A 20182-nucleotide genomic window follows, 5' to 3' on the forward strand; every position below is an offset into this window, starting at 1 on the left:
ACTGGATCAATATTCCAGCGTATCGTCAGTTTCATCAGCCAATAACATATTTTTCAGCTTGGGGCTTAAGAGTCCCTGGAATATTGAACAACATAGATTTCCTACATTTAGGTATATGGAATGGAGAGTGAACAGTATCCTTTAGTCTCTTGATTTTAATAAATGCCTTAATAAATTTCCTCTCTTCGTGTTTTGAACTCCTGTAGAACTCAACAATCAATATCTACACAGCAGCCATTCAAAATGATTTCTATGATCATACATCAAACCAACTGTATGCATCATGAGTCCATTTTTTGGGGTGCATTTTGCTATTTTTAGATGTCATAGGAAGGCATGCAGAATGTGATTGTATATTGTAGTGATTGTTGTATGAATGGGTTAATAGGCCATTGGTTTTGAATTGATGGTGGTGATAGTACAGATTATATGACTTTCTATTTAGTGGAAAAGAGAAAAGGTGAGACATGGAGTGAGACACCTGTGAATTGCTTTTCGTGTTAAGCCAGCCGCATACTTTGACTTGCAAATATATATTTTTCTACAGCACAGTACAGTACAGTATACAGTATGTGCCAGTCAAAGTTTGGTTTGATATCAGGTAGCTTTTTTAATAGAGATATACAGTTGAAGTCGGAAGTTTACATACACTTAGGTTGAAGTCATTAAAACTCGTTTTTCAACCACTCCACCAATTTCTTGTTACCAAACGATAGTTTTGGCAAGTTGGTTAGGACATCTACTTTGTGAATGACATAAGTAATTTTTCCACCAATTGTTTACAGACAGATTATTTCACTTTTAATTCACTGTATCACAATTCCAGTGGGTCAGAAGTTTCCATAAACTAAGTTGACTGTGCATTTAAACAGCTTGAAAAATTCCAGAAAATGATGTCATGGCTTTAGAAGCTTCTGATAAGCTAATTGACATCATTTGAGTCAATTGGAGGTGTACCTGTGGATGTATTTCAAGGCCTACCTTCAAACTCAGTGCCTCTTTGCTTCACATCATGGGAAAATTAAAATAAATCAGCCAAGACCTCAGAAAAAAAATTGTAGACCTCCACAAGTCTGGTTCATCCTTGGGAGCAATTTCCAAACGCCTGAAGGTACCACGATCTGTACAAACAATATTACGCAAGTATAAACACCATGGGAACACGCAGCCGTCATACTGCTCAGGAAGGAGACACATTCTGTCTCCTAGAGATGAACGTACTTTGGTGCGAAAAGTGCAAATCAATCCCAGAACAACAGCAAAGGACCTTGTGAAGATGCTGGAGGAAACAGGTACAAAAGTATCTATATCCACAGTAAAACGAGTCCTATATCGACATAACCTGAAAGGCCGCTCAGCAAGGAAGAAGCCACTGCTCCAAAACCGCCATAAAAAAGCCAGACTACGGTTTGGAACTGCACATGGGGACAAAGATCATACTTTTTGGAGAAATGTCCTCTGGTCTGATGAACAAAAATAGAACTGTTTGGCCATAATTACCATCGTTATGTTTGGAGGAAAAAGGGGGTGCTTGCAAGCCGAAGAACACCATCCCAACTGTGAAGCACGGGGGTGGCAGCATCATACTGTGGGGGTGCTTTGCTGCAGGAGGGACTGGTGCACTTCACAAAATAGATGGCATCATGAGGAAGGAAAATTATGTGGATATATTGAAGCAACATCTCAAGACATCAGACAGGAAGTTAAAGCTTGGTCGCAAATGGGTCTTCCAAATGGACAATGACCTCAAGCATACTTCGAAAGCTGTGGCAAAATGGCTTAAGGACACCAAAGTCAAGGTATTGGAGTGGCCATCACAAAGCCCTGACCTCAATCTTATAGAACATTTGTGGGCAGAACTGAAAAAGTGTGTGCGAGCAAGGAGGCCTACAAACCTGACTCAGTTACACCAGCTCTGTCAGGAGGAATGGGCCAAAATTCACCCAACTTATTGTGGGAAGCTTGTGGAAGGCTACCCGAAACGTTTGACCCAAGCAATGCTACCAAATACTAATTGAGTGTATGTAAACTTCTGACCCAGTGGGAATGTGATGAAATAAATAAAAGCTGAAATAAATCATTCTCTCTACTATTATTCTGACATTTCACATTCTTACAATAAAGTGGTGATCCTAACTGACCTAAGACAGGGAATTTTTACTAGGATTAAATGTCATGAATTGTGAAAAACTGAGTTTAAATGTATTTGGCTAAGGTGTATGTAAACTTCCGACTTCAACTGTATATAGGAATTTTTTTATGGTCCTAATGGGTTAAGGAACCACTCTTCTCAAAGGTATTTCTGCTAAATGCATTGACATTACCATAATTGCAGTGTGTGTATACATATTCACATACAATTATTAATATGACTAACCTGGCTTTGTGTTTCCTTGATAGAGACCTTGACTGAGCAAAGACGTAATCTATTATTAATTGAGGTTTAGATTAGCAGGCCTATGGCTAATCTGGAACTGAACTCTTAACCATACCCTGATCCCAGATCTGTTTGTGCTGTCTTGCCAACTCCAATGATCAACAACAAATGAGTTGGCTATACAGCACAAACAGATTGGGGACCAGTCTATAGTAACCATTATGTGAACAATAACCGGGATGATTAACTATCGCAAGCCTGCAGATAATCTCTTAGCAATCTCATCATGGAATCCATTGAGGGGCAAAGCCAGGTCACAAATCACTGCCTTGTGTGTGATTTCTATAGCGACGCCTTGATGTATTCATACTGCCAACCAGTTTCTGCCATGGTCTTCTCGAAAGCTTAGCAGTGGGCTCCACAGCCCGATTATGGATGGTATTTTTAGGTTATGTGTGGGTGCAGGAAGAGAGGATGTGTGTATGAAGAGGGAGAGAGTGAAAATGAGGTTTATAGTGTGTGCAACACAATTGGATATTTGCAACTGGGGGGTTTTATTAAGGTAAGGGGACGGGCTTGCCTCACCGGCGTCACCGCAGCAGTGAACAAGGGTGAGATATGTTCCTCCACCACCTCCAACACAGGGGGAAAAAAATCCCAAACTTTTCTTATGGCAATTCATAACTCAGGCAAAAAAAGGCCATGCAGGGTGACTTTAAGTTATTGGTGTCTGAAATGTTTCATAAATGTAAGCGTTATTTCCCTTATCTTTACATGTCATTAAATTGTAATTTATGAGGCTGTTGCTTTTCGGTCGTGCTAAAGGAGGCACAGGCTTCGTGGGCCATTTCTCATATTAATAAAGAGTAGCGTTTATGATTTGCATAGAGACAGTACTGTAAAGAAAGTTAGCTGTTTTGTCATTGTTTATGTGCTCCACCTAGATCACGGTTAAACACGCTATCTCCTAAAAGTTCCAGGGTCAGCTAGCGTTTTATTAGGAGTCCAGGGAGAAGAAACAAAGTTTATATATACAGTATACCAAATATATTCCCTCCTTTCTTTACAATTACTTATTATGAGCTCATTTAAATTGGGCAAATAGGAACTTTTCTGATATGCAAATTCAATGTTGTCAAGAAAAATATGGCAAAGAAAATCAGGAAAGGAAATAGTGTTTTTACCGAGCTAGCTTTTCTTATGTGAGGTGAAGCTAGGACACTGTTTCCCTTGGAAATGCCATCTAGGGCCATCAGTAAAAATAAGGTAAAACTGAGAGATGATGTCAGTCTTCACGACTTTCTTTCTTTTCCCAGGATAAGTCACGCACGCAGACGCAAGCGCACGCAAACGCTCTCTCTCTCTCTCTCTCTCTCTCTCTCTCTCTCTCTCTCTCTCTCTCTCTCTCTCTCTCTCTCTCTCTCTCGGGGGATAAAAGCAGTGGTTGGGTTGGTGACACCACAGAGTTCAAAGGAGCTGTCTTAGTGTTTGATTTACTTTGTGAGGGAGAGAGGTGTTTTGAGCCACAAAGGGCTCTATACCCGACAGGTAGAATATGAGAGCCTGTTCAGAGGATGGCACTGTTAAAGTAATAAACCATTAGTCAAATATGCCTTTTAGAGCATGTTTCCATTAATTATAGTCTAAATGTGTGGGAAATGCACACCAAGACCTGGTACCTAGGCTGTCCTAATTCATATTTATTTAGGGATGTCAGCAATGGTGGACACATACCGTGTTGGTTGAGGAGCTAGACTGGCACAGCGCAGGGTATAAACAGCCCATCTACTGATGCCAACTGTGTCTGGTAGAAGTCCTGATGGGACACACTTTCACCTCACCATGGGCTGGTCTGGTGATTGACAGATTGCTAAACCAATTCAGATCTGTCAACCAATTTGACTGGATTTTGATAGAGGGACCTATGTGGATTGCTCCAAAATCTAAAAACGGTGTTTTGTCATACCCTGACAGCTGACAATATGACAAAACAATTAATTATGTCATTTGGTTAGTGGAATGGATGGTGCGTTCATCTCCTGGTGTGGGACTGTTGAGACAGTTTGGGGTAGTGATGTGATATGTGATATTCAGAGAAGTACAGTGCCTTGCAAAAGTATTCATCCCCCTTGGCATTTTTCCTATTTTGTTGCATTACAACCTGTAATTTAAATATATTTTTATTTGGATTTCATGTAATGGACATACACAAAATAGTCCAAATTGGTGAAGTGAAATAAAAAAAATAGCTTGTTAAAAATGTTTTTATTGTTTAAAAGTGGTGCGTGCATATGTATTCACCCCCTTTGCTATGAAGCCCCTAAATAAGATCTGGTGCAACCAATTACCTTCAGAAGTCACATAATTAGTTAAATAAAGTCCATATGTGTGCAATCTAAGTGTCACATGATCTCAGTATATATACACCTGTTCTGAAAGGCCCCAGAGTCTGCAACACCACTAAGCAAGGGGCACCACCAAGCAAGCGGCACCCTGAAGACCAAGGAGCTCTCCAAACAGGTCAGGGACAAAGTTGTGGAGAAGTACAGATCAGGGTTGGGTTATAAAAAAATATTAGAAACTTTGAACATCCCACGGAGCACCATTTAATTCATTATTAAAAAATGGAAAGAATATGGCACCACAACAAACCTGCCAAGAGAGGGCCACCCACCAAAACTCAAGGACCAGGCAAGGAGGGCATTAATCAGAGAGGCAACAAAGAGACCAAAGATAACCCTGAAGGAGCTGCAAAGCTCCACAGCGAAGATTGGAGTATCTGTCCATAGGACCACTTTAAGCCGTACACTCCACAGAGCTTGGCTTTATGGAAGAGTGGCCAGAAAAAAGCCATTGCTTAAAGAAAAAAATAAGCAAACACATTTGGTGTTCGCCAAAAGGCATGTGGGAGACTTCCCCAACATGTGGAAGAAGGTATTCTGGTCAGATGAGACTAAAATTGAGCTTTTTGGCCATCAAGGAAAACGCTATGTCTGGCGCAAACCCAACACCTTTCATCACCCCAAGAACACCATCCCCACATTGAAGCATAGTGGTGGCAGCATCATGCTGTGGGGATGTTTTTCATCGGCAGGGACTGGGAAACTGGTCAGAATTGAAAGAATGATGGATGGCGCTAAATACAGGGAAATTCTTGAGGGAAACCTGTTTCAATCTTCCAGAGATTTGAGACTGGGACGGAGGTTCACCTTCCAGCAGGACAATGACCCTAAGCATACTGCTAAAGCAACACACGAGTGGTTTAAAGGGAAACATTTAAATGTATTGGAATGGCCTAGACCTCAGTCCAATTGAGAATCCGTGGAATGACTTAAAGATTGCTGTACACCAGCGGAACCCATCCAACTTGAAGGAGCTGGAGCAGTTTTGCCTTGAAGAATGGGCAATCCCAGTGGCTAGATGTGCCAAGCTTATAGAGACATACCTCAAGAGACTTGCAGCTGTAATTGCTATATTTTGCATCTTCAAAGTGGTAGGCATGTTGTGTAAATCAAATGATGCAACCCCCCCCCCCCCCCCCCCCCCCCCAAAATCAATTTTAATTCCAGGTTGTAAGGCAACAAAATAGTAAAAATGTCAAGGGGGGTGAATACTTTCGCAAGCCACTGTAATGGAGGGTAGAAAGCTAGTTACTCAGGCAAACAGACAGAGAGAAAGAGATACAGAGTGACAGACAGGCATACTGACAGACAGACAGACAGACTTTCCATTTTGATGACTTCCTATTTTTAGAACCAGTTCACCTTGATTTGGGAAGGCAATTAACACTGTCCCGTTTCCTCACCCTCCACCATCCCAGACATAAAACTGCTCTCCTTGCACATCTCTCTCTCTCTCTTAAAACAAGACACCTGCATCCCACCCTTCCCTACAATTTTTTACAGTAAGTGGAAAGAAACACCTGTGGATCCCCATGAAAAACACTCCTTTTGAAGTTATGGGGAAGTGTCGGTCGTTGGTGTATTCAGCTCTAATAAGCGTGGCCCCTCACTGTCATTATCCACAGAACACATGCCATGGGAATGTAAAGAGGAGCCATATCCCCAGGCAGCACACTTAAATTGGCAATTTCTTGCTCACAAATTACTTTCCACTCCTCCGTGCGTGTCCTTCTTTCTCCACCTTTTCCATCCTCCCCTCCTCCTCTTCCCTCACTCAAATAATACAAGTTTGGCATTGGTTTGTATTTATTTTCACGAGCACACCATTTTGGACCTTGTTTTATGGTTTATTACTAAGTTCCCGTAAGGGAGGGAGAGCTCAGGGCTGTAGTCAGGAAGATGTTTGAGGTGAGGGGTGGGGAGGGGAGAAGAGAGGGTGACGGTGGCCTTTTTGTGAATAGTGCTTTTCCGAGAACTTCAGAGAGCTAGCACTTGACTTCCACCAACATCCACTGCTTCAAAGTTCATCAACTTTTCTTACAGCGCTTATCGATTGGGCCAGCCCGGTGATCCGGAGAAAATGAAAAGAGAAGCGAAAGTCGGACTATTTCACTTTAGCTTTGCACATTTGTCAAGCTGCAACCTTACATTCCCCAGTATATCGCCACTGAAGTTGTGGGAGAAAGAAATAACTCACTTGAACCATGATATACTGTATTCTGAAGTGTCTTGCCTTACCCACTACTACTGCACTCTTTTTCACTTGGCTCAGACAGAATCTAGAGGAAAGATTTTGTATTGATGCCTCTGCATATTAAATCATATAAAACAATGTTATATTGAAGTATTTGTGGATTTTGGAATTACACTAGCATTTGTTAATGCAAATACAGTCATGTCAGGGAATGTACAGACATTCTACTCTCACATATAGAATTTTGCCTCACTCATAACCCACTGGTCAACAGCCCTTTCCCTAGGGGTCCCCACTCACCAGTAGACATCCTGCTGATCACTGATCTCTGTGTCCCTTATCTCTGTCCATGACCACCAAGCCCCATTGCAGCTTGGCTGTGCCTTCAGGGCTCTGGACCTCCCTCACTGGCCTTGCCCCCTTCTCTCCATCCCCATGCCCATTAGTAGTTGGTGGTCTGCCCACTCTGTCATTGGGCCAATTGACCATGTTAAGGGCACACTGATGAACAAACAGGCCTGTGAACCTGGGCCCCTGTCCTGCCATCTCCCCAGCCTCCCCTGTGCCCACTCTTTGCCCACTCTGACTGGCACCGCAAGGCAGCCAATGCTGCCTCCGTGCTCCTGCGGGCAGAAAGTGGCGGGCACGGCCCACACAGACCTCCACAGAGATAACTAAAACATGCCAGTGGGCAAATATACGCCAATCACATCAAAGGGAAGATATAACAAACACCTCAATTACCAATTGGACTAAATATGGTTACACCTAGTCATTGCCTTTAATAATATTACTTATTACTGAATGACTATTGCTCTTTTATATATCGGCCAGAGCTCCATTTTGCCTCTCTCTTTCTCTCTGTTTCTCCTCATTGCTCCCCTATGAGCTCTACTGGGGGCGTTTAAGCGTCCCGAAACCCGGGTCAGCACCATCACTAGAGCCCATGCCAGCCATTTAAATAGACTCGTTTTAGGTATTTTACTCTCCTGGCATGAATCTTTCATGGAGTCTTAACGTCTGTGGACTCTGGAGGCCTCTTGGCGCAGGCCATGCACAGTCTCCTAATGATCCGATTGGGAGCAAAGTGGGTAAAGTTCTCTGCTAGAGAGAGGTAGAGATGAACACACACGCAGGCAGGCAGGAGCATACACATACACATGCACGCACACACAGGTACACACACACACGTACACAGAGGAGAGTCACCTCATAGTCAATCTTGAATCCTCAAATTGCTCATTAGGCTGTTTTATCCTTTTTACATGGACTGGAATACGAGATGCAATAATTTGATCCAAACTAATGGATTCTCTACGATAGGTAGTGTTTATGTTTGTGTGTGTGTTCGAGAGAGATAGAGAAAGGGAGATTAAGAGAGATGGGCCAAATAATCAGTGGATGGACTGGTTTAATGGTGTTTCAAAGTGGTTTCATATAAAAAAGTGTTTTGCTAAAAACAGTTAAAAAAATGATTCACTGAAATGATCCACCCTGTTTGCCATTTATGAGATGAATGATAGTATTTCAAAGTAACTACAGTAGTTGGACGGAATTGGACGGTGAAAACCAAGGACCATTTCCTATTAATTAGTTGTGCTTGTAAAGGATGTCAAAATGTTTCCATGACAAAAATAATATATAATGTTCCAAGTATACAATTACTGTAAACATAGCATTCCGGCCAAAGGAGACAGGGTGTTCAACATTCTGTATTGAATACATGTTCTCTATTGACACGATTTGACAAGGCAAATGATTTCCAAGCATTCTGTGCATTTCCCAGCATTCCTTTTGTCAGATGCCGAGCCATCTGAACTATTATAATTTCAATAAATGTACCCAAACAAACATTCTGTGGCACTATTTGTTCCATTGAATATACCTCAATGACTCAAACAAACCACTCCCTCTATTGCCATTAGGGCTGTGTTCAGTCGTCCAGTGGTCAAGTCAAGTGGAGTCAGCAGACAGCCAATATTTCCATGCGTGAATTATCTAGCTACTGTACAGCTCTCTGTATAGCCTGCTCTCCCTTGTCGAGGTGCCTCCTTTATTTTCGGCTTGTGATAATCGACCGCAGGATTGTGCTGAGTCGTGCGGCTGAGTTAGACCCCTCCGGTGGCCTTCAGGGTCCTGCTAGACTACTCGAGCTGCTCCCTATAAATGTGTTTTTTACTGGGAGGAAATGGCTCCTCACCGATGTAGGAGCCAGTGGTAGTTGGTGGGGAGGAGGAGGGGGGAGGTAGGGTGTGAAGAGGTGTGGAGCTGATGCGGTGCTTTCTCCCCCTCCAGGTGATGACACAGCACCTCGTTAAGGCCTCAGTGTCTGGAGCTGCCACGCCAGGGTGGAGGGGTGATTTATTACCAATGATCCTCCCTGGCCTTCTCAGATTAAAGAGACGCTTCACCGCTCGTGGCACAAACATAACAATTGCATTACACAACGTGCCTGGAGGGAAGGCGGAGTACAGCGAGCTCTTGGAGGCGCGCAATATGAATATTTATGGAGCCCCCTTCTTACTGTATGTGGTGTGAAATTATCATTTTTTTCTGAGGTTTTGTGGTCAACATTGAACAGTATAATATTATTTGGTTGGGGACTGTTTAAAGGAGAAGTATTTTTTGCTGGCTCTGGATGGCGTGAAAAAATACATGCACAAATGCACATTGGCTGCGTTTACACAGGCATCCCAATTCTGATATTTTTTCCACTAATTGGTCTTTTGACCAATCACATCAGATCGTTTCACAGCAGATCTTTTTCAGAGCTGATCTGATTAGTCAAAAGACCAATTAGTAAAACAAATAAAAGATCAGAATTGGGCTGCCTGTGTAAGCGCAGCCATAGAGACACACACACAGACACATGGGAGGGAAGGGATTTGCATAAACACCCACGTACACACCCCTACTGTATAGGGTTATTCAGAGTTATTCTGCTTCAGTGTTTATTGAGATGAAATGTGTTGGGAAGGCCAGGCCACCCTGGTGGCTTCTATGTGGCTCTACAGGGACTCACTGTACTGTGTGTGTGTGTGTGTGTGTGTGTGTGTGTGTGTGTGTGTGTGTGTGTGTGCGCTTGCATGTGTCAGTAAGTAAGTGTGGTACACATGCTTCAATACGTTTCTTGGAGAAACAGACACATAAACAATGCACACATTTACACACACACATTGCTAGCAGCAAGAGACTGCAGTAGTACTGTGTCCCTTTTGCTCTCACTATATGTAGCTGTCAGCTATTTTTTATCCCCATTTTGTTTGCTTCCGTTTAAGAAACACTTTTCAACAGAATCGGCGGAATGAATACACCACTGATCACGTGTAAACACAGTTCACTTTCATAGCAGCCACATTGTATTCCTTCTCGCCTCTATGCACTCTCCTCCTCTCACCTTTTCCCTTCGTTTGTGGACTTCAAAACACAACACATCAGCTGTATGTGACCAGGCGAAAAAATATTTCCAAGCCAAACCATGTCATAACCGCTACATCGTTGTCACCATATTAGCTAAAGTAACGTTCTAGTCAACATAGCTAATAGAACTAATGCGTAAGTAAACCCGCTACAATCATGCAGTAACGTTACAGTGTATAGTCAGTAAGCAGTTTAGCAGTTACACCGGCGGGCCCCGGTGGCAATACATTAATAAAACCAAAGAGTTCCAGTGTTGTGTTGGATATTCATAGCCAGCTAGCTAACATAGCATCCCTCTGTTTGAGCCGGGTGTTTGAGTAGGCTAAACTAGCCAGCTAGATTTGCTAGCTAAGTAAGTGAAACTGAAAGTGAACAAAAATGACAATCTCTCTCTCTCTCTCTCTCTCTCTCTCTCTCTCTCTCTCTCTCTCTCTCTCTCTCTCTCTCTCTCTCTCTCTCTCTTGCTTCTCCTTCATTTTTGTATAAATTAATTTGTTGAAAACTGTTCAACTATTGTATTTCTCTCTCATTGATTCAACTACTCACCACATGTTATGCACTGCAGTGCTAGCTAGCTGTAGCTTATGCTTTCAGTACTAGATTCATTCTCTGATCCTTTGATTGGGTGGACAACATGTCAGTTCATGCTGCTGCAAGAGCTCTGATAGGTTGGAGGACGTCCTCCGGAAGTTGTCATAATTACTGTGTTAGTCTGTTGAAGGGGGTGAGAACCAAGAGCCTCCTAGGTTTTGTATTGAAGTCAATGTACCAAGAGGAGGATGGAGGCTAGCTGTCCTCCGGCTACACCATGGTGTTACCCTACAGAGTGCTGTTGAGGCTACTGTAGACCTTCATTGCAAAACAGTGTGTTTTAATCAATTATTTGGTGACATGTGAATATAATTAGTATAGTTTCATCTAAAAAGGATAACTTTTTAAATGTTTTAAAATTTTTATTTTTTTGAAATTCACTGAGGAGAATGGTCCTCCCCTTCCTCCTCTGAGGAGCCTCCACTGGTAGCTCTCTCTCTCTCTCTCTCTCTCTCTCTCTCTCTCTCTCTCTCACTCTTCTGTCTGTCTGTCTGATCACTGGAGGGTGTATTGCTCTGTGTGTGTGTTCAGTATGTGTGTGTGAGTGAGTGTGTGTTCTCGGTCTTCTACAATGTAGGGCCAGCTCTAACGTTCTTAATGGTACTCTTTAGGCACAGTGGGACAGTTAGGCTCCCGAGGACCCCGTGGAGTGAGAGGTTAACAGGCCATCTGTGCTGGGACCCAGAGGAGGCCCCTGGCTTACACCTCATTCATTTAAAATAAAATCCCTCTCTTAGTAGAAGTGTAATGTTTATATACATAATCTTGAATGCAGTTTCCTTGTCGCACATTGTGTTGTAGGGGTTTGGAGGAAGGGATTGGAGGAAGGGATTGTCCAGCTCTCAGCCCTTCAAAGTAAGTTATTAGAGAGAGAGAACCAGAGAGAGGGAGGGACATATAGTGTATGAGAGATAGAGAGAAAGAGAGAACCAGAGAGAGGGAGGGACAGATAGTGTATGAGAGATAGAGAGAAAGAGAGAACCAGAGAGAGGGAGGGACAGATAGTGTATGAGAGATAGAGAGAAAGAGAGAACCAGAGAGAGGGAGGGACAGATAGTGTATGAGAGATAGAGAGAAAGAGAGAACCAGAGAGAGGGAGGGACAGATAGTGTATGAGAGATAGAGAGAAAGAGAGAATGAGATAGAGACAGATAACACCATGGTATAAATAAAGAATCAAACAGATAAAAATAAAGAAAAATACACAGACAGAGAGAGATGGATACTGCTGAAGCCAGGGTAGCTTGGCATTGGAGACTTCAGAGATCAGAGTCCCTCTCATTGTGTACGGCCTTGTCAGGATTTGAATACTGTCTGTTCAGCACTTGAGTGTGGTTAAAGCAAAAGACTTCTAAATAGCTGCCTTGCACACCGAGCTGTGGGAGATTGCTGTCTGTGTGTGTGAAGAAACACAATGAATCTCCATATTCCACATGCTTTTGTTGATCTATTTCAAGCTTCCAGTAGCGCACATGCAGTGTTTTTTCCCCTTTATCACATGTTCCCTCCAAATCAGGATGTATGGCTAAAAACACCCGACATAGAAAATGAAACATGTCAGAGTGGCGATTGATATGACTGGGGATTTTTCCCATCTCTTTCCAGCTGGGAAGCAGTGGGTGTCCAAATGAGATGGGATGGGAACTGTACCGTTCTTACTAGGAGGGAGAGCAGATGAGAGTTTGATTGACAGATTTGTAGGAGATGTAGGATTAAGACGTTGGATAGATGATTGCTTGACTGACACTGTCTTGTGTGTACCGGTCGGAGTGTAGAATAGGCTATCACTTATGAATTCCTTTGTTAATCCCCTGAGAACCCACTTGTTACATCTCATGTACTATGATGTGTTCATCTAGCGTACATTTATCTACAATTACTTATTATCACATAGCAAGTATTATTATGACATATGTGAAGTGGAAATTTAACTGACAACCTTGATGTCTCCTCCAGCAACATGCTCCAACCGACTGAACATTCTGGACCACATGTACTTGTACATGGATTGAATAGTCTCAAGCTCTCAGATCTTGGCCATTCACAGACCATTGCTTTTCATGTATAGCTGGGACACTTGACCCTCAAGGCTACCCTGTGGCTGAACAGAATGGTTTGAGGAAGGTATGGAGTTGACAGGAGAGCAGTGCAGGTTGGCAATACGCTTCACTATAATTGTCACCTCAAATATTGGGCTTAATAGTGAAGGCAACCCCCCTCTGGAAGCAATACACAATTGTAACTGCATGGAGGTGAGGTGGGAGCTATTTTAACTAGCAGGGTGGAAGTGGTTAACTCACAGTACCCTTATCCTCTTCCATATGACAAATATCTGGTTCACTCGCTATTCTCTGTTATCAGGGATGTGAAAAATGGTTGCACTGTGAGTGTCCTTATTCAGCATTCAGCATGCATATACCTTGGATTTCCAGGAACATGATTTTTAAGGAACGCAGTGCCATTAAAGCGTAGTTAACATTGTGTAATCTGGAAAGCTTTCTGTCAGTTTCCTACGCTATAATAATATTATTCCTGATTCCTGTCTTTCTGTCAGCAATATCAAGGGTGTTTACAAGAGTGTACAGCACCTCCTGCTCTCTAAAAAAGCTCCTCTCCCCTCACTGACTTCTGGAAGGCCCTTACTTCAGTTTTCCCCTCTTTCATCAGTCTATGTGTCATCCCTCACTCCCCGCTTCCATCTTCTCTCTCTCAGCTGTCAGCTTTTCACGCTGACGAATACTGACGGCTGTAGCATACATTTTCCTTCCTTTCCTACAATCTTACCCTCTGCCAAAAAAGTAGTTTTACTTAGCTATCCTGCTAATTTATTTAGCCCTCCCTCCATCTCCATTGTTTCATACATGCTAATTCTCTGTAGTTGTGTTCTGAATATCTGTCAAAAGTTTGCCCTCTTTCAGTCTTTGTGATGAGGAGGGATTTATCATTTAAGAACAGGCACTTTGACGGGCCTTCCATAACAAGGGAGGTATTGATTAAATATCATTGTGACGAGGACCCTCGCTGTGCTGGCTAAGCGGGAGATCTGCCATAATCAGGCATCCGGAAAAGGCTACAAAGCGTTGCAGCTTGCCAGTCGAAGCCCGGGCTTTCTCTCTCTACCTCTTCTGGGCGGCCGACTGTACACATGTTGGTCCCTGCCCAGCTGGCGATGCCTTGTTATGCACCAGCTCAGTGGTCCTATCCACACTGGAAGCGCCACTTGGGTTTCTAAAAATGACGTTCAATGCAGTTGATACATTTCCAATGTGATGCACTGCTTCACCAATAAAAATAATGCTCTCTTTAGCCTAAATATGCTTGATATGGTTGTCCTAATCTCTTTTTATGTGATGGGATGTATGTGAGTATTTTGAGTAAAGGAATGAATACATTACGTTTACAAAATTGGATAATGTATGGATTACTGGATATAGCAACATTCTATATTGGATCCAGTAAAAAAGACTGCAGTTTGCTGCTAAAGTGTGTGTTAAAACCCTGCTATATGGGTACACATGCTATGTTCAGATCTACTGTTGCGTGTCCATTTTAACACAACAGACCTGGGCCCGTATCCACAAAGCATCTCAGAGTAGGAGTGCTGATCTAGGATCTGTCCATATAATCTTATTCATTATGATCTAAACGGCAAAACTGATCCAAGATCAGCACTCCTACTCTAAGATGCTTTGTGGATACGGGCCCAGGTCTATATTAATGACCACCAGGCTTTCAATCCCCTCCATATACAGTACATGATGTTACAGGCTATCTCAATACAAATGTTCGTAACTTGTTTTTCTGCTAGAATTTTTTTGTGCCGTGATGATGAATAATTCATAATGATGATAAGGTATGAATCACCTTGGAAATTTGCCCCACTTTTACCAATGATGTGTGGGTGTCCGTACCTTGACAGTTTTTGTTTGTGCAAATAGGTCATTAAGAAGCTGGCAAATTGAGAGCTTGGGACTATAAGGTTCTATCTGCAATTTAGTTATTGACATAACCTTGTTCTGTTGAATGTTCTCTACCTATATAGTACTCTAAATACCCCAATTAATGTTGTTAAGTCCTAAATAATACAAGATAAACATTTCTTACACCATTCAAACCAATGAAGGTTTGGAACTTTAAAGCCAATTATCTCAGAATCATCTTTTTGCAGATAGAACCTTATAGCTCTCGAAATGTTGTCTCTGCAGCTGCAAGAGTACAGCAAACTGTTGATTGGTTCGTACTGGAACAAACTGAAGAGAAGGTGTATAGAAGTAAGCATATTTTACTAGTAGAACACCTGGTTCATGCAGACTAAACATCAGGTTCATGCCCTTTGGAAAGCAAAGTATGGAAGACTAAATAGGCAATGATAGGCAATCTACAGGGAAAGGAGCCTTTGTCTTATGGGGAGAGTCCTTGGGACTGAGGGTGTCTTAATTCATTAATTTTGCCTTAAGGATATTTGGTACCAATTCAATCTATTGCCCAGCCTTAATTCAGGAATAAACGTGGAGTAAAAGGTCCTGTTGTCACCTTCTCTACATGTGCCCTGCTCCATTTCAGTAGCCCTAGTTCTTTTTTTATTTATTTAATTTTTCTTATTTTTTGTCATTCAGCAGACGCTCTTATCCAGAGCGACTTACAGTTAGTGAGTGCATACATTTTTCATACTGGCCCCCCGTGGGAATCGAACCCACAACCATGGCGTTGCAAACGCCATGCTCTACCTACAGAGCTACACGGGGCCCAGCATGGGTCCCAGCATGCCATGCTGTCTGTCCAGAGCTGTCCAGAGCTGAGTAAGGAAATACAGGCCAGTGTGTGTGCCCTGCTGAGCAACCGTGCTGGGTTGAGGGGACTGAAGTGGACCAGCAGCCAGTTAATTATTTTAACCCTTTACAGAGGAGAGGGTAGTTGTGACCCAGGGTACGATATCCATTTTAGGCCACCCTCAGCCTCAAGCCTCACCCCTTTTTGTGTCAATCGTCAACCCTCCTTGAGGCTGAGTGTGTCCTAAAATGGACCCCATACCAGGCTTGGCATGTCCATGGTGTATTTGTGGCATTTGCTGCTTAGGGCGAGTTATCTACAACTGATTTTGATTAGAAAACCTTTCAGCGCCTTTCGTCAAATGATCAGACAGTGAGTTTTCTCATTAATGGAAGGAAAACAAATGTCTCTGTAATGATTTTCTTTGCTCATCATTTTGTTGTATTTGCTATGATTAAAAGCAGTGATATTGCATCTTTTCCAGGAGATGTTGATAAAGCTGTTTGGTGTAAGCAAAGAAAATCCTAGAGAGTCAGGTTGGAAAGCATTGATTTCCGACCTCAGGGAATGGAATTGGCAAATTGCATCCTGATAAATTTGTGATTCATATTAATCACTGGCTGCTGTTGAACTGCTTTGCCCAACAACCAGCCAATGAATGAGCCCAAGAGCAGTTACGACTGGTGCTGTATGTCTAGCTTATTTACCCCTGGCAACAGTTTACCCCCATCCATTTGCTCTCCTAGAAAGGTTGCCTGGGGGGTAGTGTGCTAGGGCTGTAGTGGGTGCAATCGATTGGTGTGATCTCTGATTGTGTGTGTGTGTGTGTGTGTGTGTGTGTGTGTGTGTGTGTGTGTGTGTGTGTAGGTGTGTGTCTGTGTGTGCTGCTGATGATGATCATGATGGCATGTTAGGCCTATGACCCTGGCGGTGTCTGACCCTGGCCATCTCATGCTTTGCCGCCCTACTGATCACAACACTGTTAGGGGATATAATTATACAGGCCTGTGTCCCCCTCCTCCCCACTGGTGTGGAACCATCAATAATTATCTCTATGCATGTTGTATCTACAGTTTGTGTGGAACATCAAATCCAGCTGGCTGCTAGAGCCACTGGGGGAACCGTGCGGAGTAGGAGTTAGGGAGTGATGGCTGTACATTCCAGTAAACCAGCAGAAATCTCTCTAATCTTGCTGCATTACATAGAAAAATAGGATTCAGCACCCAACTACTTTTGAGAAATTATCTGAGTGAGCACATTATCTATTATTCTATTTATTTGACCATTTCTGAGTAGATTACTATGCCACTGGACTTGAATATTAAAATGGAAATTATATCAGAAACCACAGCATCTGGCAAGTTTGCATTATTCTGGGATAATTCATGCTTCCGTTTCTCATTTTGTACAGTTAATAACCATGCTGTCTGTGTGCGATGGCGGTGGTGATGAACTTCTACAGCATTCTGCAATCTCTACACAATCAGTTATTTTGTGCTTTAATTGCAGAGCTTCCTAGTCCAGATAAAGTGAACACAGAGTACAAACATTTACAAAACCCCAGCATTTATGTAAAAGTAATTTTTTCCATTATAATGTCTATCCCTGGGGAGTAGAGCAAGACTAACATTTCGAAAAAGTGTATTTCAACTGAAACCTGAATCCTTTGAAATGCATACGTTTTTTGCTCTGAGGAAAAGTATTTTGTCTGGTGATGTAAGCTCTAGCGTCCTCTGTTGTACCCAACACCTATTCTAGTCTTTCTGGCCCTGGCTGAATAATTATTGGCATGCAAACAAATTTGCACCATCAATATTCTTGATGCTAATCTCCAAATCATGTCTCAAGCTAGTTCTTTACTTTTACTGGATGCGGTCCTGCATAAATTATTGCCGTTAATATTGGCATATCTCTAGGCGAGAAAGCATCTTTTGAAACGATGCCCACTCAAATTGGCTGGGACTTGACTAATCTGCAAAGGCTCAACATTGACACTCTCTGGGTTTGCACCTGTGGTGACTGTTGCATCCCTGTGTGTGTGGATGGGTGAGCAAGCTTGTGTGTTTGTGTAAGTGTGTGTAAACCGGCATTACGCCACAAAGTAGGATGTTGTTGTTCCTGCCTGATTCTACCATTCACTCTGCTCTCATGGTCACTGAGAACCAGACCTTCACTGATATAGGCCAAGTTGACTCCATAACTGCTATAACTCACCAGCTGTCACGACTTCGGCCGAGGCTGCCTCCCCTCCTTGTTTGGGCAGGCTTCGGCGTTCGTCGTCACCGGCTTACTAACCACTGCCGCCCCAATCATCATCACAATTGTCTCGTCTTGTCAATCACACACACCTGGTTCCTATCCCCTAATTAGTCAGTGTATAAGTGTTCCCTCTGCCCCCTTATCCTTGTGGGTGATTGTTAATTGTGAGAGTAATGTAGCTCGGTGGAGCTACTCATAACATTGTGTTACCAGGGTAGATTTTCCCCCTGTGCCTATATATTATTGGATTCCGTTACAGTGTAATTGCCAGGGATGTTTGTTTCCCCTGTGCCTGTTTCGTTGATCGCTATTGGAGCGCATTTGTGTGTCAACGAAGGAATAAACTCTGTATTCGGTGATTACCCTCCTGCGCCTGACTCCTTTCACCACACTCACCACACCAGCCCAGGTAGCACCAGCTCGGTTCTCAGCCTTTCTTGAACCTTGACCCCTTTTTTCATCAGTTACTAGAGCTTTTAGATCTAAACAATATGTCTTCCCTCTCTGTTACGGAGGCTTTAGTTGTTATATGTGAGAACAGTCTCTCATAGACTATTATAGATGTGTGAAATGCCCATAATGGAGTTAGGGTGAGAGGATTTTCTCTTGGAGGCGGTGAGTCTTGTCATAGGTAATGGTATGTATGGGATGTACACTGAACAAAAATATAAACGTAACATACAACAATTTCAAAGATTTTACTGAGTTACAGTTCATATGAGGAAATCAGTCAATTGAAATAAATTAACTAGGCCCTAATCTATGGATTTCACATGACTGGGAATACAGATATGCATCCGTTGGTCACAGATATCTTTAAAAAGGTAGGAGCGTGGATCAGAAAACCAGTCAGTATCTGGTGTGACTACCATTTGCCTCATGCAGCGCGACACATCTCCTTTGCATAAAGTTGATCAGGCTATTAATTGTGGTCTGTGGAATGTTGTCCCACTCCTCTTCAATGGCTGTGCGAAGTTGCTGGATATTGGCGGAACTGGAACACGCTGTCGTACACGTCGATCCAGAGCATCCCAAACATGCTCAATGGGTGACATGTCTGGTGAGTATGCAGGCCATGGAAGAACTGAGATATTTTCATCGCGGTTCCTTGTGGTCTGCGGTTGTGAGGACGGTTGGACGTACTGCCAAATTCTCGACGTTGGAGTCGGCTTATGGTAGAGAAATGAACATTAAATTATCTGACAACAGCTCTGGTGGACATTCCTGCAGTCATCATGCTAATTGCATGCTCCCTCAAAACTTGACATCTTTGGCATTGTGTTGTGTGACAAAATTGCATATTTTACAGTGGCCTTTTATTGTCCCCACCACAAGGTGCACCTGTGTAATGATCAGCTTTCATGACATGCCACACCTTTCAGGTGGATGGATTATCTTGGCAAAAGAGAAATGCTCACTAACAGGGATGTAAACAAATTTGTGCACAACATTTTAGCGAAATAAGCTTTTTGTGTGTATCGAACATTTCTGGGGTCTTTTATTTCAGCTCATGAAACATGGGACCAACACTTTACATGTTGCGTGTATAATTTTGTTCAGCATATGTTGCATGTGTGTCATGGGCTTAGATGGATGCTGCTCGCCTGCTCTCAATTAACCTCTGGAGACCACCACAGGCTCATGCAGTATTCATTATATAAATCACATCATATTACTACCCCGCCTCTGAGAAAAACCTATTCCTGGTGTGTCAGTCAACCATATCAAATTCTGACAGTCTGGGGTGGTGTGGTGGTTAGCTAATCTCCTCAGTGGGAGATTTACAGGAAGTAGGAATTATACTTTTGTTTTAATATTTACATTTATATCCGTGGGCTTAAGTGTTCCTTTTGTGTTTTTATGATTGATTAATATTCAGAAGATCATATGCTATTAATATTCTTATCCGCATTGATAGTACACTATATTTCACTGCATAAAAAAAGCTATGACAGACATCCAGGTTGTACTGGAGGTCTGCATCCTAGTTTCCAGAAATTCCAGTAGAGTTACAAACTCAGCCACAGCCACACAGAGCATGAACTTGCATAGCCTTTACTAAACATCAAAACAAAAATGTACATATTAACAAATAAATTCTCTATGTCCATCGCCTCCTAGAGAAGAGAAAACAAAGAACATTGCCTGAAACATTGCCTCGGCTGCTGT

At 42.6% G+C, this 20182-nt stretch overlaps 1 protein-coding gene across 1 annotated transcript in view; it reads left to right on the forward strand.

The window, feature by feature from the left end:
- The window catches only part of LOC311108575 (mannosyl-oligosaccharide 1,2-alpha-mannosidase IC-like), a 130505-nt gene that overhangs the window by 50244 nt on the left and 60079 nt on the right, over positions 1–20182 (forward strand). The window lies entirely within an intron of this gene.

This window comes from Coregonus lavaretus (genome assembly GCF_964263955.1).
Source record: "Coregonus lavaretus genome assembly, chromosome: 3".
Taxonomy (NCBI): domain Eukaryota; kingdom Metazoa; phylum Chordata; class Actinopteri; order Salmoniformes; family Salmonidae; genus Coregonus; species Coregonus lavaretus.